At 37.0% G+C, this 19,918-nt stretch overlaps 1 protein-coding gene across 3 annotated transcripts in view; it reads right to left on the bottom strand.

Moving 5' to 3' along the window:
* The window catches only part of FUT9 (fucosyltransferase 9), a 199,542-nt gene that overhangs the window by 29,394 nt on the left and 150,230 nt on the right, over window positions 1–19,918 (bottom strand). The gene's annotated exons all lie outside the window — the stretch shown is intronic.

Raw genomic sequence — 19,918 nt, 5'->3', positions numbered from 1 at the left:
TATTTCTTAAAAGACACTTTTAATGACAACAATGCGGCAATCACATTTATTTAAAAACTTAAAACTCTTAGCAATGCCATAAAATGATAGCTCTCATTAAATGGTATTAAAGAAAACAAAAGAAAATCTGTAAGATTTACATGGTAAATTATCATCTTGTAAATATAAAAGACCAGGTGTTCCATCTTGACAAATTCACAACTTAACAAAAGATACAAAAAGTATTTTATCACATAAAATATTCATCAATTTTTTTTCTTTTGTTTTCATTGAATAGATTTTAAATGAAGCAAAAACATAGTCAAGGAAACCTCTAGTGAACACAAAGACTTTGAGAGAAGGACAGCCCAAATCCCATCTCACAGTAAGAGAGGCAAGATTATATGTGGTTATATGTGGTTGACTAATCAATTCATTCAATACATATGATCTGTTACCTCATTATGAGCGTTATTCAAGTTGCTACTGATAAAATAGCTAAAGAAGATATTCTCTCATGCAGTTAACTTTTTAGTGGGGGATGGCAGACAATAGAATAGACAAGTAAATAAGACAGTTAAGGCAAGTTGTTTGAGGAAAATAAAATACAGTACTACAGAGTGACTAGTGCCTACGTAAATCAAATGATACATATTTAAGGGGAGACTTGAATGGCAAGCGGGAGCCGGCTCCTCAATGATCTGGAGAAAAAGCAGCATAGAGAAACTAAAGGAAATAGAAAAATGTCATTGTGGCTGGACAGAATGCTGTGTGCTTTGTGAAACTGTGCATGTATTATTCCTCACAATGAATGAATTTCCTGCCCCTCTCCATCAATCTAAATTCAAATATCCCATTTTCTATAAGTCTTCTTCCAATTCCATAAAACCATCTATTTTGACTCCAGTTCTTACATTTCTTTTTAATATTTCAGTGGTACTAGGAAACTTCACACCAATGATAGAGTATGTAAATGCTTGTGCAAGGCTCTTGTATCTTTACAGAGCACAGAGTTATTTCCTCAATAATGAGAATTGTGTCCCTTTATTTATTTTGTCTTCTATAGTGACAATCCTATGGACAAATGATACTGCCAAAATGAGAATCTTGAGCCTTGTTGGGGGTGCCTGGGTGGCTCAGTTGGTAGAGCATCCAACTCTTGATTTTGGCTCAGGTTAAATGTAAAGAGCCAAAATCTCTTTACATGATCCCAGGGTTGTGGGATTGAGTCCAGCATTGGCTGGGTGTGGAGCCTGCTTAAGATTCTCTCTTGCCCTCTCCCTCAGCCCCTCCCTTGCTCACATTCACACACATGTGCTCTTTCTCTCTCAAAATATAAAAATAAAAAATAAATAAAGAATGTTGAGGCTTGTTGAAGACTTGCCAGTTGACAATGGAATTGTGATTTTGCCCTTAATTTTCTACCTCTTAAAAGTTTTTTATGAAAAGAAAAGGGGAATGCTTCCGGAGTAATAACCACAGTACCTTGCTTAATATTGACAAAAGTATGTTAAATAAAAGCAAAGTAATTGAAGCTTCTCAGATTGGGCACATTTGGCAATGTATTTTAGAGAATTAATCCTTGCTTTTAGAAGTTAGGTCTGATTCTTTTTTTTTTTTAATTTTTTTTCAATGTTTATTTATTTTTGGGACAGAGAGAGACAGAGCATGAACGGGGGAGGGGTAGAGAGAGAGGGAGACACAGAATTGGAAACAGGCTCCAGGCTCCGAGCCATCAGCCCAGAGCCTGACGCGGGGCTCGAACTCACGGACTGTGAGATCGTGACCTGGCTGAAGTCGGACGCTTAACCGACTGCGCCACCCAGGCGCCCCAAGTTAAGTCTGATTCTTAACTGCTAGTTGTCAGTTCTTAGCTTGAAACTTCCAATGACTTTCCAGTTTTGTTTTGTTTTTTTCCCGGTAACATATGTTGTCTGTTTATTGTTGACTTTGGTAGCAATCTCTAAACACTGATACTACTATGCAGAAACCCACACTGTTGAGACTCTAATTTTCAAGAAAGAGGGCAAAAGATGACAGGGGTTGAAGAGTTAATAAACTGAACATGTCTAGGGGTAGCTGGGTGGCTCAGTCAGTTAATCGGCCAACTCTTGATTTTGGCTCAGGTCATAATCTCATGGTTCATGGATTCAAGCCCAGCATCAAGCCCTTGCTTAGGATCCTTTCTCTTTCTTGCCCCTCCAATGTGCTCTCTCAATCTCTGTCTCTCAAAAATAAACATTAAAAAATAAATTGAACATGTCTCAGTGATGTAGTGTTGTTTCCCAAATATAGAAACCAAATAATGATTTCAAATTGTTTTCAGACCCACACACAATCAGGAACAAACATTTTGGCAGTAAAAAAATACACATAAAAATGCATATGATGGTAAATGGCAGAGTCCCCAAGAAAATGTTAAAGGAAATCGTTCATTCCAGTTAGGTCACACTGATGACTTGAGGAGATATTTTCTTCCTTTAGAATTGTCAAATGATATTCAACCCAAAATGGTCCTAAGTATTAGAAAAATTCTTTATTCTGCTAGGTGTTTCAGGGAAGGATCTCATGATGGAATTTCAGGTTCCTTGCTTAATTTAAGGGTTGAGCTGAATGGAGGAAAACCAAGAATAGGTATCCCTTGAGTTGACGAGAGCCCTTGAATAAGGTAGAGGGCAAAATTTTGCTGCATGGACCCTCTTTAAGCCTGCTATTTAGATATTTAAAGTATTTAGTGTTAAAGATATTCCTATTTTGTTTTTATCTGGATCCAGAAATATAAGGGTCATGCAACTGAGATAAAATCACATTGAGATACAGGGAATGGCAACAAGAATGAGCCCTAAATGTGGAACTTAAAAGGGTCTAGACACCATGAAAGAAGATGGGTGTCTCAGACCACTCTAGTGCCCCACCTCACCAAGCTCTGAGTCCTGCCACACACTCCTGCCTCTGCTGCAGTCGGTGACCATCTCCATGCAGCCCTTCACCAGCACTGGCAGATGCAACCCATTAGTTCCTTTCCTTGGGTAGCATACCAACCATATTACCTAAAAACTTCTCTGACACATTGAATGTGGAATATTCTTAGGAACCTGTAAAGCATTCAGAAGTGCTGGGCAGTTAATATCTGAGGAGTAAGCTTTGTCCAAATGGGGATAGGAACTGATGGACAAATGCTTTTGTCTCACATCCCCTAGGCAAACAGCTCTGACACATTTCATAAGACTCTTCAGAATGTGCCATGGGCTTGAGTGCCAGTCACCTGTTTGGTGGCCAACTTGATAATACATCCTGAGATAAAGTTTCTATACCTTTCCCCTGTCACTTGTCCTGTTCTTTGCTTCTGTTTCTTAGGATTGAGATGTTCCTCAAAATTATTGGTAGTCAAGTCGTTGTCTCAGGGTCTACTTTCAGAAGGACTGAAACTAAAACAATGGGGATTTAGGGAAAGAAAGAAGGAAAAAAGCAGCATGAGTGGAGCGAACCATGTATTGTCCCCCAAACAGTAGTCTGTTAATTGATCTATATGCTAAATGAAGGCCATGGGTAACTTAAAGAAAGCGAGAGAGTTTTACAGAGAACTAGAATTGCCTCTGAGTTTCTACTTGACTCAGAGCACAATCCCCAAATGTCCCATCCTCTTGGGTTTCAAATGTGTTGTCTGAATGGAGAGCTAGAAAAATTTATTTCCTTCTAATCCCAGGACAGTAGCTCTTTGTCATTATTACATACTTTATGGACTTTTATTAACTTGCAGCAGAAACCATAGGAAAGCCATTATGTACAACATATAAGGCAATGATTCTAAGTGACAGTGTTATTATTTTCTTACGTTATTCCTATTTGATAGCATATCTGTATAGGTTTGTGTGTGTGTAAGAAAGAGATTTTGCTCCATTTTAACTTCTTTTTACCAGTTCATTGGCTATTCTTTTTTAAAGGAAAAAAAAAAGGACAGTTTGGTTTTGATACAATGTAGTTCATGATCCTAAAGTATTAAAATGTGGGTTGTTTTCAGTTTATGATTGTTATAAATCCCTGCTGTTAACATTAAATCGGATTTATAACCTATTTTAAACTTCTGCCAGAGGCAATCTTGGGTTTCTACATTTATCAAATAAAACATTTAACTCTCATGAATCACAATATCAATTTGACCTACTGTGCACATTGTAAACTACTTACAGTTATTCCTGTGAAACTTAGCCTCTTAGTAAGATTTGGGTGGAAACTCATTTTCCTGCATTATTTCATGTCATTGACTTATAAATAAGAGAAGGCTTAAAATGGCAAAGTGACTTTGAGCTTCTTGAGATGTTATTTATGCACATATATTTCCTTCTCTGATCAAAGTTTTTATCCTTGTTCTTTGAAATATTATATTTGTAATTTCATTAGACATTTCAAACACATCAGAATGCAAGCATTTTTCAGTATCTAATTTAGTTGAAACTGCAAATGAGTCCTATTTGTTTTCAGGGTTGGTTTTATTTCATTAAGTCAGAATTACTTGTTTTATAATTACATGTAGAAATAAATAGCCTTTTCACAGGCTAATGAAAAAAATCACTCACTCAACTTTATTCCAAATTCATTTGGCTGGCAGAAAGAACGTAACCTCTCACTCATCTTTACCATAAGAAATTAATTTCTCTTTCCCAACACAATAAAAACTGTTAATTAGAATTTCCCCAAATCAATTAAAATCATATATATTTTTTTAAAGAATGAAGGAGAAAAATTTGGTAAACACACAGCATTAAAAAGGATATTTGAATATGAGAGAAAAAAGTTCTATTTATAATGCCTGCTCATTTCAGAATAGTTCTTCAATTAGAAGATATCTAAAGAGAGAAATAAACTATCTAAATTTAAAATGATTATGGACTTTTTTTAGTAAATAAAAATTTGAGAGATAAAAGTCAAATTGTAACTTTTTAAGAGCTATGATTTTGTTCCCTTTATTTAACTTAGCTTGCATGTATTGAGTACTTACTATGTGGCCATTCTGTTGAGTACTTTATTCATACTATTTCACTGAATCCTTAAATAACCTTATCCTTGATAATGGAATTATTTTACCATATGTAACTGGGGGTGAATTTGAAATGCAACTAAAACCATCAGCGTAGCTTAATTTGAAGTTAGAATTGACATGGTCATATTTCCTATACATTCATCAAAATTTCCACGGGCAATACTAACTTACCCATCAGTTACTCACTACTTGCTGGTCACCGTAGTAAACATGGTGTGACAACTCAGCTCTTTCCTTTAGGACTTTGGCACTCACTCATTTCCCTAAATGCTGGGCCTGTTGGCTGTTGGCACCTCACAGCTGAGTCCCTCTGTAGCTAAGTGCCTCCCCCAAATTTGCTCCTACATCACTGTCTTTTAAAGGGGTGAGTGCAGGGGCGCCTGGGTGGCGCAGTCGGTTAAGCGTCCGACTTCAGCCAGGTCACGATCTCGCGGTCCGTGAGTTCGAGCCCCGCATCGGGGCTCTGGGCTGATGGCTCAGAGCCTGGAGCCTGTTTCCGATACTGTCTCCCTCTCTCTCTGCCCCTCCCCCGTTCATGCTCTGTCTCTCTCTGTCCCAAAAATAAATAAACGTTGAAAAGGGGTGAGTGCAAAGACCCAGACCCCTTGCCAAGGTAGGCCCTCTGAAGGGCCATCCCATCTCCAGGCCTCCTTAGGCTCACATGAGGCCCCTGTAAGGGTTGTATGGCAGATCCCCATCTTCTTTCATCCAATATTGCTTCCCTCACTCCTGTATAGATGTTCCCAAGCACTCCCCAATACAGCTCTGCACACACTTCCCTCTCAGTGGCCATTTCTAGGAGACTGACAGAAGAATGGCAAGTTTTTTGGCTATAACATGTGTTGTGTAGTGAAGGCACTCTAGAAAGGTATTTTGTTTTAGTATATGGACTGATGTGAACGTTTTGAAAATTTTTCAGATTCAAATAACTGTTTCTATAGTATATAGGAGGAAATTCTGGTGCCTTAGCCATCTATTTTAACCAAGTATCTGGAGCAGTTTCAACCCTCCATGAGAAAAATATTGGTTCTGCCTAGAATCATCCTTTTTAATACAAGTCTGTGTAAAAGTAGGCAGCCTTTGTGTGAGGGCCAAAGTAAAAGGTAATTTTTATTCTTTTTTTTTTTTTAATTTTTTTTCAACGTTTATTTATTTTTGGGACAGAGAGAGACAGAGCATGAACGGGGGAGGGGCAGAGAGAGAGGGAGACACAGAATTGGAAACAGGCTCCAGGCTCCGAGCCATTAGCCCAGAGCCCGACGCGGGGCTCGAACTCACGGACCGCGAGATCGTGACCTGGCTGAAGTCGGACGCTTAACCGACTGCGCCACCCAGGCGCCCCAAGGTAATTTTTATTCTTAAGAGCAACAAGCTTAATGACCACATACATCAAATCATCCCTCTCTCTCAAAACATTTCAATGGATTGCCAATGCCCTCATTTTAAAAAAGAAAAAAAATCCAAACTTTTTATCATAGGTGTAAGATTTGGCCACTGTCAGTTTTCCCACCCTTATTTCCCACCAATATCACTTTCACTCTACATTCCAGCTACACTGTTCTTACTATTTCCTAAATGTGTCAAGTTATTGTCTTCCTAACAGCTTTGTACTTCCTAGAATGTTCTCCATTTTTCAGAGGAGTTGCTTCTCATTCTTCAGATCACAATTGAGATACCACCTTTACAAAGGAAACTACATTGGCACTGTCAAAAGTAGTACTGTCCTCCCCAGGGACTCTCTCTCATATTTTCCTACTTATTTACTTCAGAGAAGTGACTACCATCTTATTTATTAATGTGCTTACTTGTTTATTATCCATTTCCTCTAAATAAAAGGTGAACTTTGTGAAGAATGCACTTTGTATGGTTTTCTGTAATATCTGTAGCATAAATATTTGCATATTTATGGAGAATCTATTATTGATGATCTTTATTAGAGATGAAACTATCATGATATGTGATGTTCTTAAAAGTGCCACTAAATAAGACACTTTATGAATTAAAAAACCCTGCAGACTGACCCTTTGAGAACTTGTTACAACTTGAAAACTTCCTAAGTCTCAGTACTAATTTCCCCATAATGGAGAGCTCATAGGTCACATCTTTAAAACTATCAACAATCACTCTGACCAGAAGTGTCCTACCAACAATCATGTGAGGCAACATAGCATGGTGGTCAAGACCAATGGCTCTGAAATAAAATCAGGTACCATTTATGAACAGTATGATCCTGGACAAGTTATTTAGACTCTAAGAGTTGGATTTCTCATCTGTAAGGCATGGAAAACAAGAGCATCCACCCCAAAGAACTGTTAGGATTAAATGAAACACCATATGTATAAAAGTGAAAGTCACCAGGTTTCTATCACCTTCTATTCAGACATTGGAGCATCTACACCCTTGTATCCTTCTTGCCTGTTGCCATAATGAGCTTTACTATTTTTTGTTTGTTTGAATTCTTTTTTTATTTATTTCAAGTTTTTAAATTTTTTTTCAACGTTTTTTGTTTATTTTTGGGACAGAGAGAGACAGAGCATGAACGGGGGAGGGGCAGAGAGAGAGGGAGACACAGAATCGGAAACAGGCTCCAGGCTCCGAGCCATCAGCCCAGAGCCTGACGCGGGGCTCGAACTCACGGATCGCGAGATCGTGACCTGGCTGAAGTCGGACGCTTAACCGACTGTGCCACCCAGGCGCCCCTCAAGTTTTTATTTCAATAGTTAACATACAGTGTGTGCTAGTTAACATACAGTGTATGTTAGTTAACATACGTTAACATACAGTGTAATAGTGGTTTCAGAAATAGATTTCAGTGCATTGTCACTTACATAACACCCAGTGCTCATCACAAATGCCCTCCTTAATACCTATCACACATTTAGCCCTTTCCCTGTCCCCCTCCCTCCATCAACCCTCAATTTGTTCACTATAGTGAAGAGTCTTTTCCATTTTTGTATTCCACAGTAATATTCTCCAAACCAGTTTTCTATATGTTCATTTTCTTCACTGCTTCTGCTTGTGTTTATTTCTATTAAATATATTCCACTCAGGCATTTTCCCTACTACTTCATGAAATTCTTCTCCAATCTGCTAAACCCAACGATGAATTCTCGGTCTTCATCTTACTTTTAGTTTACTTATGATCAATTGCTTTCTCCCTCCAGCAAAAACTTTCTACTCTTGGATTAAAATACTACATTCCTCTAGGTTTCCTTCTTCTTACTAGCCATTTATTCTCTGCTCCTTTCTTGGCTACACCCATTTTTATTAAGCACTCAAGATTCAAGTGTTCCAGAGCTTAGTACCTGGTTTTCATAAGTTGTTTTGTTCCACAAATATATGTAAAATTACTAAATGTATATATATATACCAGACCTCACCTCTGAACTCTAGACTATTTCAAACTGCCTACCTGATCTTTCCATTTGGATATCCCATAGATATCTCAAATGCATTATGTTTAAAAATGAAATCTTGATCTGGGGACCCTGAGTGGCTCAGCCAGTTAAGCCTTGACTTGATTTCAGCTCAGGTCATGATCTCACAGTTCACGAGATGGAGCCCTGCATTGGGCTCTGCACTGACAGCATGGAGATTGCTTGGGATTCTCTCTCTCCCTCTGCTTCCCCCTCTACCCCCCGACTTCAATAAATAAATAAACATTAAAAAATGAAATCTTGATCTTCCACCAATCCTGTTCCATCAGTTGCCTTTCCCATCTTCTTTGATGGTAACCTCATTCTTTTAGTTGCTTAAGCTACAACCTTGGGCTATTTGAGAGACTGCACTCTTTTCTCTCACACATATATCCAACTCATCAGGAAATTCTGGCTCTGTCTCTAACTTACATATGTAATTGGCTACTTCTTTCCATTTTCAAGGATACTTTTAAATGAAGTCATTGTCATTTTTCTTCTGGAATATTAAAATAGCTTCTTCCTGCTTATATTTTTATGCCTCTTACAGTCTCCAGAGTGTTTAAATTGTAAGCCAGATCATTTCACTCTTCAGCTTAAAGCCTTCCACTGGCTTCCTGTGAAATAATAGAATAGAATATATTTATATCTATATCCATATCTATATCTATCTGTCTGCCACAGTTCCTGGCATAGAACCCCTAGAACTCTTGTAATTTCTTAAGTGATAAGAACACTATGAACACCTTTTGTTCTAATGTTTTGTCTTTGACTGTAGTTCCTGCCACAGAGCTTCTAAATCCCTTGGAATTTCCTAGGTGATTGGTATATCTTTTGTATATTTTGTTCTAATGAGGTGCCTCAAGAGAATAGTTTCACCTCTCCCGCCATTGGCTTTCACCAGATCACTACCCCACACTTTAGGGGGAGAGACACCATTTAAATACCACAATGCTTATGTGATGCAGCCTTTATAAACACTCCAAAGGTACAGAGTTTGGGGAGCTTCCAAGTGGGTGAACACATGCGGGTGTTGAGAGAGCAGTGTACTCGGAGAGAACATGGAGGTTCTGTGGATTTTTCTATCTACCTTGACCAATGCATTTCTTCATGTGGCTGTTCATCTGCATTCTTTTTTTTTTTTTAATCTTTATTTTATTTTTGAGAGAGAGACAGAGTGTGAGCAAGGGAGGAGCAGAGACAGAGGGAGACACAGAATCCGAAGCAGGCTCCAGGCCCTGAGCTGTCAGCACAGAGCCCGATGTGGCCTTGAACTCACGAACCACGAGATCATGACCTGAGCCAAAGTCGGATGCTCAGCCGACTAAGCCACCCAGGAGCCCCTGCATTCTTTATCATATCTTTTATTATATAATAAGCTGGTAAACACGAGTGTTTCCTTGAATTTTGTGAGCTGTTCTAGCAAACAATCACACCCAAGGAGCGGGAGGCCATGGGAACCACCAACCAACCTCCAGGATAATCTGGGGACCTACTACTTGGGATTGGCATCTGAAATGGGATGGAAGAAATCTTGTGGGACTGAACCCATAAGCAGTGGGATCTGACACCTTCTCTAGGAAGCCAGTATCAGAATTGTGTTAAGCTGGTATCACAAAGAATTGTTTGGTATGGGGAAAACTCCCCAGACATCTGTTGTCAGAAGTGTTGTGAGTGTGGTAGTAATGTGAGTAAAGGAAAAACACACGGGGATAGTGTAGACTTTTCGAACACATTCTTCATTTTACTTAGATAAAGTCTTTGACCTAATTTGTTTCCTTCTTCACATCCTTGTTCATTTCTGGCTTTACTGACTCCTATATATATTTGGCATCAATTGCCTTAAGCATTTGATTTAAGAACTTTCAAAATCTCCATTATTATCTCAATTTTAAAAACTAGAGAATTCACAGTTGTTTATTAGGAATTAAGGATCACATCCAGTAACTTTCAGCTCTAGACGTAGTCCTTAAATACCTAATTACGTTGGCTCTCTCAAATTTAAAATAACCATTTTACATCTTCAGGAAATTTTTTTCAGGCTCACTAATGAAAATATTTAAGCAGAAAGAATAAACATCATGAAGTATATGGTGTGACATATACTTATTAGGTATCTGGTACTAGCTCAAATATCACATTAAAAAAAACACAACAGTACAAGAATATTTAATTTTTTTCAGCCAGTGGCATTCCAGGGCTACTTGTTCTTATTCACTGATAAAGCAGAAATTAAAAGCAAAATGTTAAACCTTTAATTTTAACCTTGTTGTTAAAAGTGAATGATTATGGCTCCTTTGAGTACTCAGAACAGCATGCTAGTATTTTTTTAAAAGTCAGATGTAACATTATTCTGGAAAAATAGAAGATATTTTAAACTACTGTATTATGCAGTAAGATAATTTTTGAACTCACAATGTATAGAATATGCCAATATTACTATGCTTCCTTAGTCTAATGTTACATTATCATATTTAACTGCCCTGGCAGTATAATTACTTCAAAGGTATGATCCATTAAGCCTGTCACTTACATGACATTCTTTAAAATGAAAAGTATGAAAGGTGTCATTTTCTTTTTTTCATTGTTTCCAAAGCAAGAATTATTGTATGCTTTCGCTCTCTGTTACCTCTTTTTTTTACTTTTTTTATTTTTGAAATTAATTACCATATACTCTTTTTTTTTTTCAACGTTTATTTATTTTTGGGACAGAGAGAGACAGAGCATGAACAGGGGAGGGGCAGAGAGAGAGGGAGACACAGAATTGGAAACAGGCTCCAGGCTCTGAGCCATCAGCCCAGAGCCCGACACGGGGCTCGAACTCAAGGACCGCGAGATCGTGACCTGGCTGAAGTCGGACGCTTAACCGACTGCGCCACCCAGGCGCCCCTACCATATACTCTTGAGTGCATTTTTTATACATTCAAAATCACAAGCCAAATCTCAAATTTTAGCTAATTAAAGTTTCTGACAGGTAAAATATACAAAATAACATGAAGACAGTTTTAAATCCATGGGTGACAGTCACTTACAGAAAATGCAAGTTGGGTTTTAGCTCTATATGGAAATATAGATATCTTTTAATCAGGGTGTGTCTTTTTATGTGTTAAGGTATGTCTCAATTCAGATTTTTGACGTCAGTCTCCTTACTAGAATTAAGTAGAGATCACTTCTTATCTTGATTGACATAGACTATAATTGGTCAACTCTTTAGTTATCTTTTATCATCATTTAGTGATTATTCAAGGTGAACCCGAGACAAAGATTTACAATCTCATCCTAAAATATTTTATTTTATACTGACCCATTTTGTCTTGTGATTCTAGTCGTCTCATGAGATTTCTTTAGAGATTTTGTCCGGCCCATCTCTGTCTAACAGAACTGTGATGGTGGAAATGTTCTATATCTATACGGTCCCATATGGTAGACACTAGCCACACATGGTTATTGAGTACTTGAAATATGGCTAGTGTAACTGAGAAACAGAATTTTAGATTTTATTTAACTTTAGTTTACATTTAAATTTAAGTAGTCACATGTGAAAATTCTGGTTACAGCTATCACATGTAAAGAACTTGGACGTTGTCACTACTGTCTTTAAAAGAAGGAGAAAGCTGAACAACTGGAAATCAATGACTTTTTTGTACTTATAGAAGAACTGAGGTCATGGGGTAAACTGCTACCCCCAAATCCAGAGAGACAGATGAATCTTGAGAATTGCAGCCACAATCTCTTTACCTGGAACAGAAGCTGCTGGAGCCATAGGCTGGTAGGAACATTTAGATGGTAACTTTCATGAACTTCTGATGCTGAGTGTGGACTAGCCTGATTGCAGAACTTGTGAGGGCTGTAGTATTGGTGGACCTCTGTATTGTCTTAGGCTTTCCCTCCATAAACCCCACCAATTCTCACCGTGAAGAGCCAGGATCCCTCTCCTGATTCCAGTTAAGGGAAGGGGGAAATAATCATTAAGAAATATACTTAGAAGAGTCTCTATAACAAAGACCTTCTCTCCAAAAGAAAAGACTTTACCAGAGCCTTATATGATCGGGAAGAAAATATATTTCTCAAATTCCAGACTGCTCTAACTTTCTTATATGAACTAAGAAGAAATAAAAAGCTAAGAAAGACTCATGAAAGTCACAGTCCAGAGACATAAGCCCACTGAAAGACAGAGATTTAATCATAAGGTTACAGAACACTTTCCCACCACCCACACCTTACCATCTTGCCAACAAGACACCGTTAGCAGTGGTCTGCACCTCAAAGAGCTATAAGATGCAGGCTCCATACAAGGAAAGGTTCTCAGGGAACTCTAAAAGAAAATGTCTAAGAGAAAGTGGAACACAAAGATTACAGTGGAGTCAAAACAAGGGCACTAACAGAATGTGAAGCCTCTGGTATGTACAGCTAGATCATTAAATACAGCCCAACTCCAGCCAGACTAACATGAAATTTCACACTAAAGGCATCCGCCTCAGCTCTTATTAACGGATACCTCCTTCCTAGTTTTCAACCAAAAATTATAATGTATGCTAAAATGCAACAAAAATACATCCTGAAGAATTTCTCTTATTTTATTTCTCTTGTTTAGAATTTTTTTAATTTTTCTTAAATTTTTTAACATTTATTCATTTTTTGAGAGACAGAGTGAGAGTGGGGGAGGGGGCAGAGAGAGAGGGAGGCCCAGAACTTGAAGCAGGCTCCAGGCTCTGAACTGATAGCGCAGAGCAGATGCGGGACTTGAACCCACAAACCATGAGATCATGACCTGAGCCAAAGTCTGATGCTTAACCCACTGAGCCACCCAGAAGCCCCTCTTATTTTTTAATAAACATCAGAACCAGACTCAAATATATATGATACAGATTTGGGAATAACCAGACTGGGAATTTAACATAACTATGATTAATATGTTAAGGGCTCTATGGAAAAAATAAGTAACATGCAAGAACAGATTGGTAATTTAAGCAAAAAAAAAAAAAAAAAAGAAAGAAAGAAAGCTCTAAGATAGAATCAACAGGATTCAAAACCAGTGTCACAGAAATGAATTATGCCTTTGATGGACTCATCAAGAGACTGGACATGCACAGGAAGGAATCAGTAATTTTATACCCATGCATATCATTTCCAAATTGCGGAAAACTAAAGATAAAGATAAAAATCTTGAAAGAAGCCTGAGGAGAATAAAAAAAACCAAAAACACCTATCTCTAAAGAAACAAGAATGAAAATTATAGTGGATTTTTTTTTTAATCAGAAACCATGCAAGCATGAAGAGAGTGGAATGAAATATTTAGTATTAAAAACTGTCACCACCCTAGAATTTTGTATCTGGAGAATTTATCCTTTAAAGTGATTGAGAAATAAAGACTTTCTCAGCCAAACAAAAACCAAGGGAATTCTTGGCCAACAGACTTGTCCTCCAGGAAATGTGAAAAGTGTTTTCAGGGTTAAGGAAAATGGTGTCAGAAACTTGGATCTGCATAAGGAAAAGAAGAGTGTTAGAGAAGGAATGGATGAATGAAAAATAAAGTCTGTTTTTTATTCTTAATCTAGAAAATAACTACTTAAAATAATAACAATAACAATGCATGGGTGATTTTAGCATATGGATAAGTGAAATTGAGGACAACTGTGTTACAATGGATAGAAGGCAGGGATTGGAAAGTCTCTTAAAAACTATCTTCACTACTTCACATGAAGTGATATGGTGGTATTTGAAAGTGGATTTAGATTAGTTTAAAGTGTATATTGCAAACTCTAGAACAACCACTGACATTTTTTTAAAAGAAGTGTAACTGATATGCTAAGAAAAGAGACAAAATAAAATGTAAATGTTCAATGAAAACCACAGAAGGCAGAAAAGGAGGGAAAGAAAAATAAACAAAGAACTTGTGTAAGAAATAGAAAACAGTTTCACATGAGGTATATATTAATCCAGCTGTATCAATAATAATTTTAAATATGAGTGTTCTATATACACCAGTAAAAATATAGTAAAAAATTAGACCAATAATATATTGCTTACATAATTTTACTTTCATTTTTATTTTTAAATATTTATTTTTAAGAGGGGGAAGGAGCAGAGAGAGAGGGAGACAGGACCCACGTGAAGCAGGCTCCCTACTGACAGCAGAGTGCCTGATGTGGCTGACCGCAGACAGCCTGAACTGAATTGAAGTTGGAAGCTTAACAGACTTAACCACCCAGCACCCCGAATGTACTTTTAAATATAAAGACTCAGGTAGCTTAAAAATAAAGGGATGAGAGAAAAGACATGCCATGCTAACAGTATTTCAAGAAGGCTGGAGTAGCTATCTTCATTTCAGACACAGCATACTTCAGAATAAGGCAAGTTATCATAGGTAAAGATGAACATTATACCATGATAAAGTGGTCCATTCTTCAAGTAACATGTATAACAATTCTTAACATGTAAACATCTAACAATAATTTATTAAAATACATGAGGCAATAACTAATAGAATTATTGGGAGAGCTAGACTAATCCACACTGATAGCTGGAGACTTCAACACTCTTGTTTCAGTAATTGATAGATCAAGCAGGTAGAAAATCAATAAGAATATAATTGATTTGAACAGTCATAAATACCCACCTGCTGTATTAAATAGTACAGCCCTTGCCTCTGGCTTCTCAAAGTATGGGTTTTCGACTAGCAGTATTGCTTTGCCTTGGAGCTGTTAAAAATACAGACTCTCAGGCCACTTCCAGAACTAATGAATCAGAATTTTCATCATTAGCAAAACATCCAGGTGATTTGTATGTATATTAAAGCTTGAAAATCTAAGCTTAAAAATCAAGCTGAGATTGCCCTTATCTAAGGGCAATCATCATTGCAAGTTTCTAAACATACTTTCTGCCCCAAACCAAGCTGTGCGTACAGCAGATTATGAACAGATTTTATACATGTTCTTCATGCTCGAATCATAGTATTTCACATGTGATGGTAGCTCAGGTACATGCAATGCATTTTCTAGATAATTGCGCAAATCCCGAGTGGCATCAGCATCAGAGAAGAGTCACGGTGGTGGTGGGGAGGGAATAATAAAAACAGCCATCAGTTCATAAGAGATTATGCACATAATTGAGAAACAGAAGGGTGGATACCCCAAATAATATTCACAATGTGACATCAATGAACAGTTTCCCAAATAAAAAGAAAAATGGTGCTTTTAATAACTGGTTACAACAATCTCCTCAGTGAGAAGAACCAAGAGAGAACAATCATAAGATAAACAATAAGGGAAAAAATGAAAAAAAAGTGTGGCATTTAGCCTTCACCAACAGATACAATTATAGGAAAGAACAGGCCCTGAAAATATTTGGCGAAATAAGCAAAATACGTCCTGTTACATGACTTGCCTCAGAGAAAATCACTGCCTTCAGATGGCTGTGCTAAGGCTGCCCTTACGACTGATTCCCAGGCTGCATGCAGCACTGTAGCGTGGCTCCAGTGACACTAGGATTTATCAAGCACCCAGCCTCTTCTGTCGCCACCTCAGGGCCTGCAATGCAGTAGACTCTTCAGAGATGCTACAGGTTTCCAAATTTTCTTTCCCAGTGATCTAATCGAAGGGTACTCTAATCTTTGGGTACTGTCAGAATTTTTGCCAAAGATTTTAATAACCAAATAAACATGGGCCTATTCTGGTGGGTCATGATGGCTTTCGTATTCTACATTGAGACTCCCCTTAGATGGTTGGGTGCACCCGCTAAGAAACCAGCGGCCAATCATGATAATACAAAATTATATTAGAGCTTCTTAGACAGACTTCACTTCTAAATACAGTGTCCCTGAAGAGTAGTAAGATGCCAAAAAATCTAGTGGGGGAAAAGTCTTTAAACATTCTATTCCTAGCAAAGACTTGTGAATCATTTGTAAGTTGAAGCAGAAGAATTGTTTGACTTCTTGAATATGCAAACCCTTCTGTTTGCCTTCAAACAAACAAACAAACAAAACCAAAATATTTATTCACTGAAAATATTTCATCATCCTGGATGTTTGGCACATTTCACCTGAGGTGTAGTGGACACAAGTAAATGCTCTGGAATACAAGGATCGCTTTCTAACTGGTATTGCTAATTATTTGTGCCCCAAAGAAAATATTCTGTTAGTAGAACGCTCTTATTTCAATTGGGCATGGCCATTCTTTTGCTGCATCAACCGCTGAGTTTGCCCCGAAGAAAATGTGCTATTCCTTTGTGATATCTCACCATCCGGCTATATGACCTCATTGTTCAGCCTGTAGATCGGGATGTGACTGAGAATATACAAATCTATTACAAAAGAAATTTCGTGGGAAATAAACACATCATGCAGACAACATACAAAAATTTGGAACATTAATGTACAATCTTTAAAAAAAATTTCATATCTATTTATTTTTGAGAGAGAGAGAGAGAGAGAGAGAGAGAGAGCCGGGGAGGAGGAGAGAGAGGGAGACACAGAATCTGAAGCAGACTCCAGGCTCTGAGCTGTCAGCACAGACCCCAATGCAGGTCTCGAATTCACAAACCACGAGATCATGACCTGAGCTGAAGTCAGATGCTTAACCAACTGAGCCACCCAGGCACCCCAGAACGTTAATGTACAATATTTAAATGTTGCTTGTACCTGGGATTCTGTTCAAATAAAGTATTAAGAAAAGCCTGGAGAATCTTGGGATTCTTGGGTGTCAAGAAAACGGTCACTTTTATGATTTAAAAAAAAGGACAAACTAGATGAAAAGATACAGAATTTCAATAACTGAAATGTATAAAAAGAACCAAATGAACATTTGGTTGAACTGAAAATACACTGTCTGAAATTAAGAACTCATTTGATGTGTTTAGGTTGGTTGTTGGGAGCAGTAAGGGACTCAGAAAATCTTTTAGCACAAATTCTTGGAATGGTGAATGTCTGTCCTTCATATCCCATGATAAAAGGCACACTTTCTTAGAGATATCTGGTATTCACTCTATTAGTAACACATAATTACAGGTACTGCAGGTCTACACAGTGTGATTTTTATTTCACAGAAAATGTGAATTCATACTATAGCTAAATGTGTGAAACTGTCTCTAGATCCTATAAATATTTGTATGGTCCATGAGTATTCAGATCCACATTCAGGCAGCCACCTCCAACACTGAAACTATTTGTTATTCTTCCCAAATAAATTAAGTTCAGCCTATGTCTATGTGTATGTCCATGTCTGTATCTGTATCCAGATCCATATCTATATATATATCTATTCTAGATATAGATCTATCTGTACCTATATCCATATCTATCTAAACCTCTATATCTATAGCTATAGCTATAAAGCTTCTTCTTTGAACTTGGTCTTTCTTGTGCCATTGTTTCTACACTGGTGTTACAAAATTAACTCAATCCAGATTTTCCTTTACTGAAGGATGGAAATTTCTTCTTAATTCACCCTACAGAAATATATGGATTTTGTAATTATAATTATCTGTATTATAGTTATAGTTATTTGTATCTATTACAATTATAGTTATCTGTAATTATAATTTGCCTTTACATAATCATAATTGAGGAGCAGAATATTCAATATTTCTTTTTTCTCCTTCCTTCCTTCCTTTCCTTCTTTCCTTTCTTTATTTCTCTCTTTTTCTCTCCCCTTCTCTAATGCACATGCACACACATCACACTCATGATCATCATCACTTTCTCATCATCATTATAATTTCTGCCACATTCAGTGAATAAAAATCACCAGTAAGATGGTATTCATAATGCAAGCACATTTATAGAAAGATCTGTATTTTCATTTCCCCGTGCTATTACCAAAATCCATTTCCATAGGTAATTAAGATCTAACTACATATGATGATGCTATTACTAAAAATCATCAATGTATATTACTAGTTTTTTTTCCCACTCTTTTGGACTGATCTGGAACAATTCAGTGAATCATCAAGTTGGACAAACTTTTATCATTATATATGAACAATCTAATAAATAATGTGTTGAGAGTTTATAACATTTCATAGCTTTTAAAAATATTTCATATATATTATTCCAACCACTTTTACCAATTATGTTACTGGGTTGATCCAGGTGTCTGTTACCCAAATCAGGTACACAAAGCCTTTCTCATTCAACTGGAAACATGGTCAGTGATGGAAATTAAAGCAATTCATTCTGAAAACACAGATAGCATAACTGTAGTATCTTTCATCAGCACAAATACCTCGTTGCTTAAAGGAGTGACCTCCAGAAATTCATTCAAAGTACCTCCCCACTCCTAACCCTAGCTCTTCATAGAACTACAATCCCATCATTGGCACAGATTCCAGAATTCCCAATTTTAATTCAGTATGCTGAAAACTTAAATTAGTGGTGTCCACATCATTTTAAGCTTAGATCTATATCTTAAATTGGAAACACAGGGCATGGCAGTATTTTTTAAAGATGAATCAGAAAACGTGTAGGTAACTATGAAGTGTCCAGATGATTCTGTCTTTCCTTAATTTTATCTCATGTTCAGCCTAATTCATTTTTTATAACATATATTTAAACCAGTGAAAAATATGTACCCAAGGATTAATCAGTGAATATAAAATAGTGAATATAATCAGTGAATATAAAATATAAACCAGTGAAGATAAAGTAGTAGCTGAGGTAATATCAAAAATATGCATAACTTGATCACTAAGGAAGAATGAATTAGCGATGAAATTCAACAAGACTGTGCATTAATTCTAAGTTTAAAATAATAGGTGTGTTTGAAATCTTATTGATACAAGACTCACTTATGAAACTAACACATTCATTCATTCAACAGATACTGGCTTCCTCTCAGGTTCTAAATTAAAGTACTATACTAAGGATTAAGATTATGGAAAGATGATAGAATCTGGATCCTAGCTGCAGGAGAAGATAGTTTACAGAGTAATGTGAAATACCATGGGAGACTTTATACCAGTAAAAGAGAACAAGTTAAACAGATTTAGTCAGTGTAATTACTGTGGCTCTGCAAACCTATTTTGGGAGACATTTCTACAAATTATACAGTTTTAAATCATCTATATAGGTCCACCAATGCATTTGGTCTTATACAACCCATCTTAATAACTTAGATTCTAATTGTTTATGTCTTACTCCATTCTCTGATTTTTGGAAGGGAGTTTTAGAGATGAGAGTTGCTTTTAATTATGTTTTCCCCCTTTGGCTCAACTTAAGGGTTCGTACATCTTCGTTCAGAGTGCAAAGCCAGGGACACAGAGATATTCTATGAGCAAATACTTAAAACTAAATTTACAAATGATGCTGAAGTTCTGAGGATTCAAGCCTTGATGGCTGATACAGGATAAGGGAGAGAGAACTTGAATTTTAGTCACTGATAGTACAGAATGAAGTCATGGACATTTGGGGTGATGATGAACCAGCAAAACTAATGTCATGGAAACAGCAGAAATGGTGAGAGATTCTTTACATCTCCCCAGAATATTT

The sequence above is a fragment of the Prionailurus bengalensis genome, chromosome B2 (genome assembly GCF_016509475.1).
Source record: "Prionailurus bengalensis isolate Pbe53 chromosome B2, Fcat_Pben_1.1_paternal_pri, whole genome shotgun sequence".
Classification (NCBI taxonomy): Eukaryota; Metazoa; Chordata; class Mammalia; order Carnivora; family Felidae; genus Prionailurus; species Prionailurus bengalensis.
The sequence above is the reverse complement of the archived record's forward strand: the minus strand, read 5'-3'. Positions and strand labels throughout refer to the sequence as shown.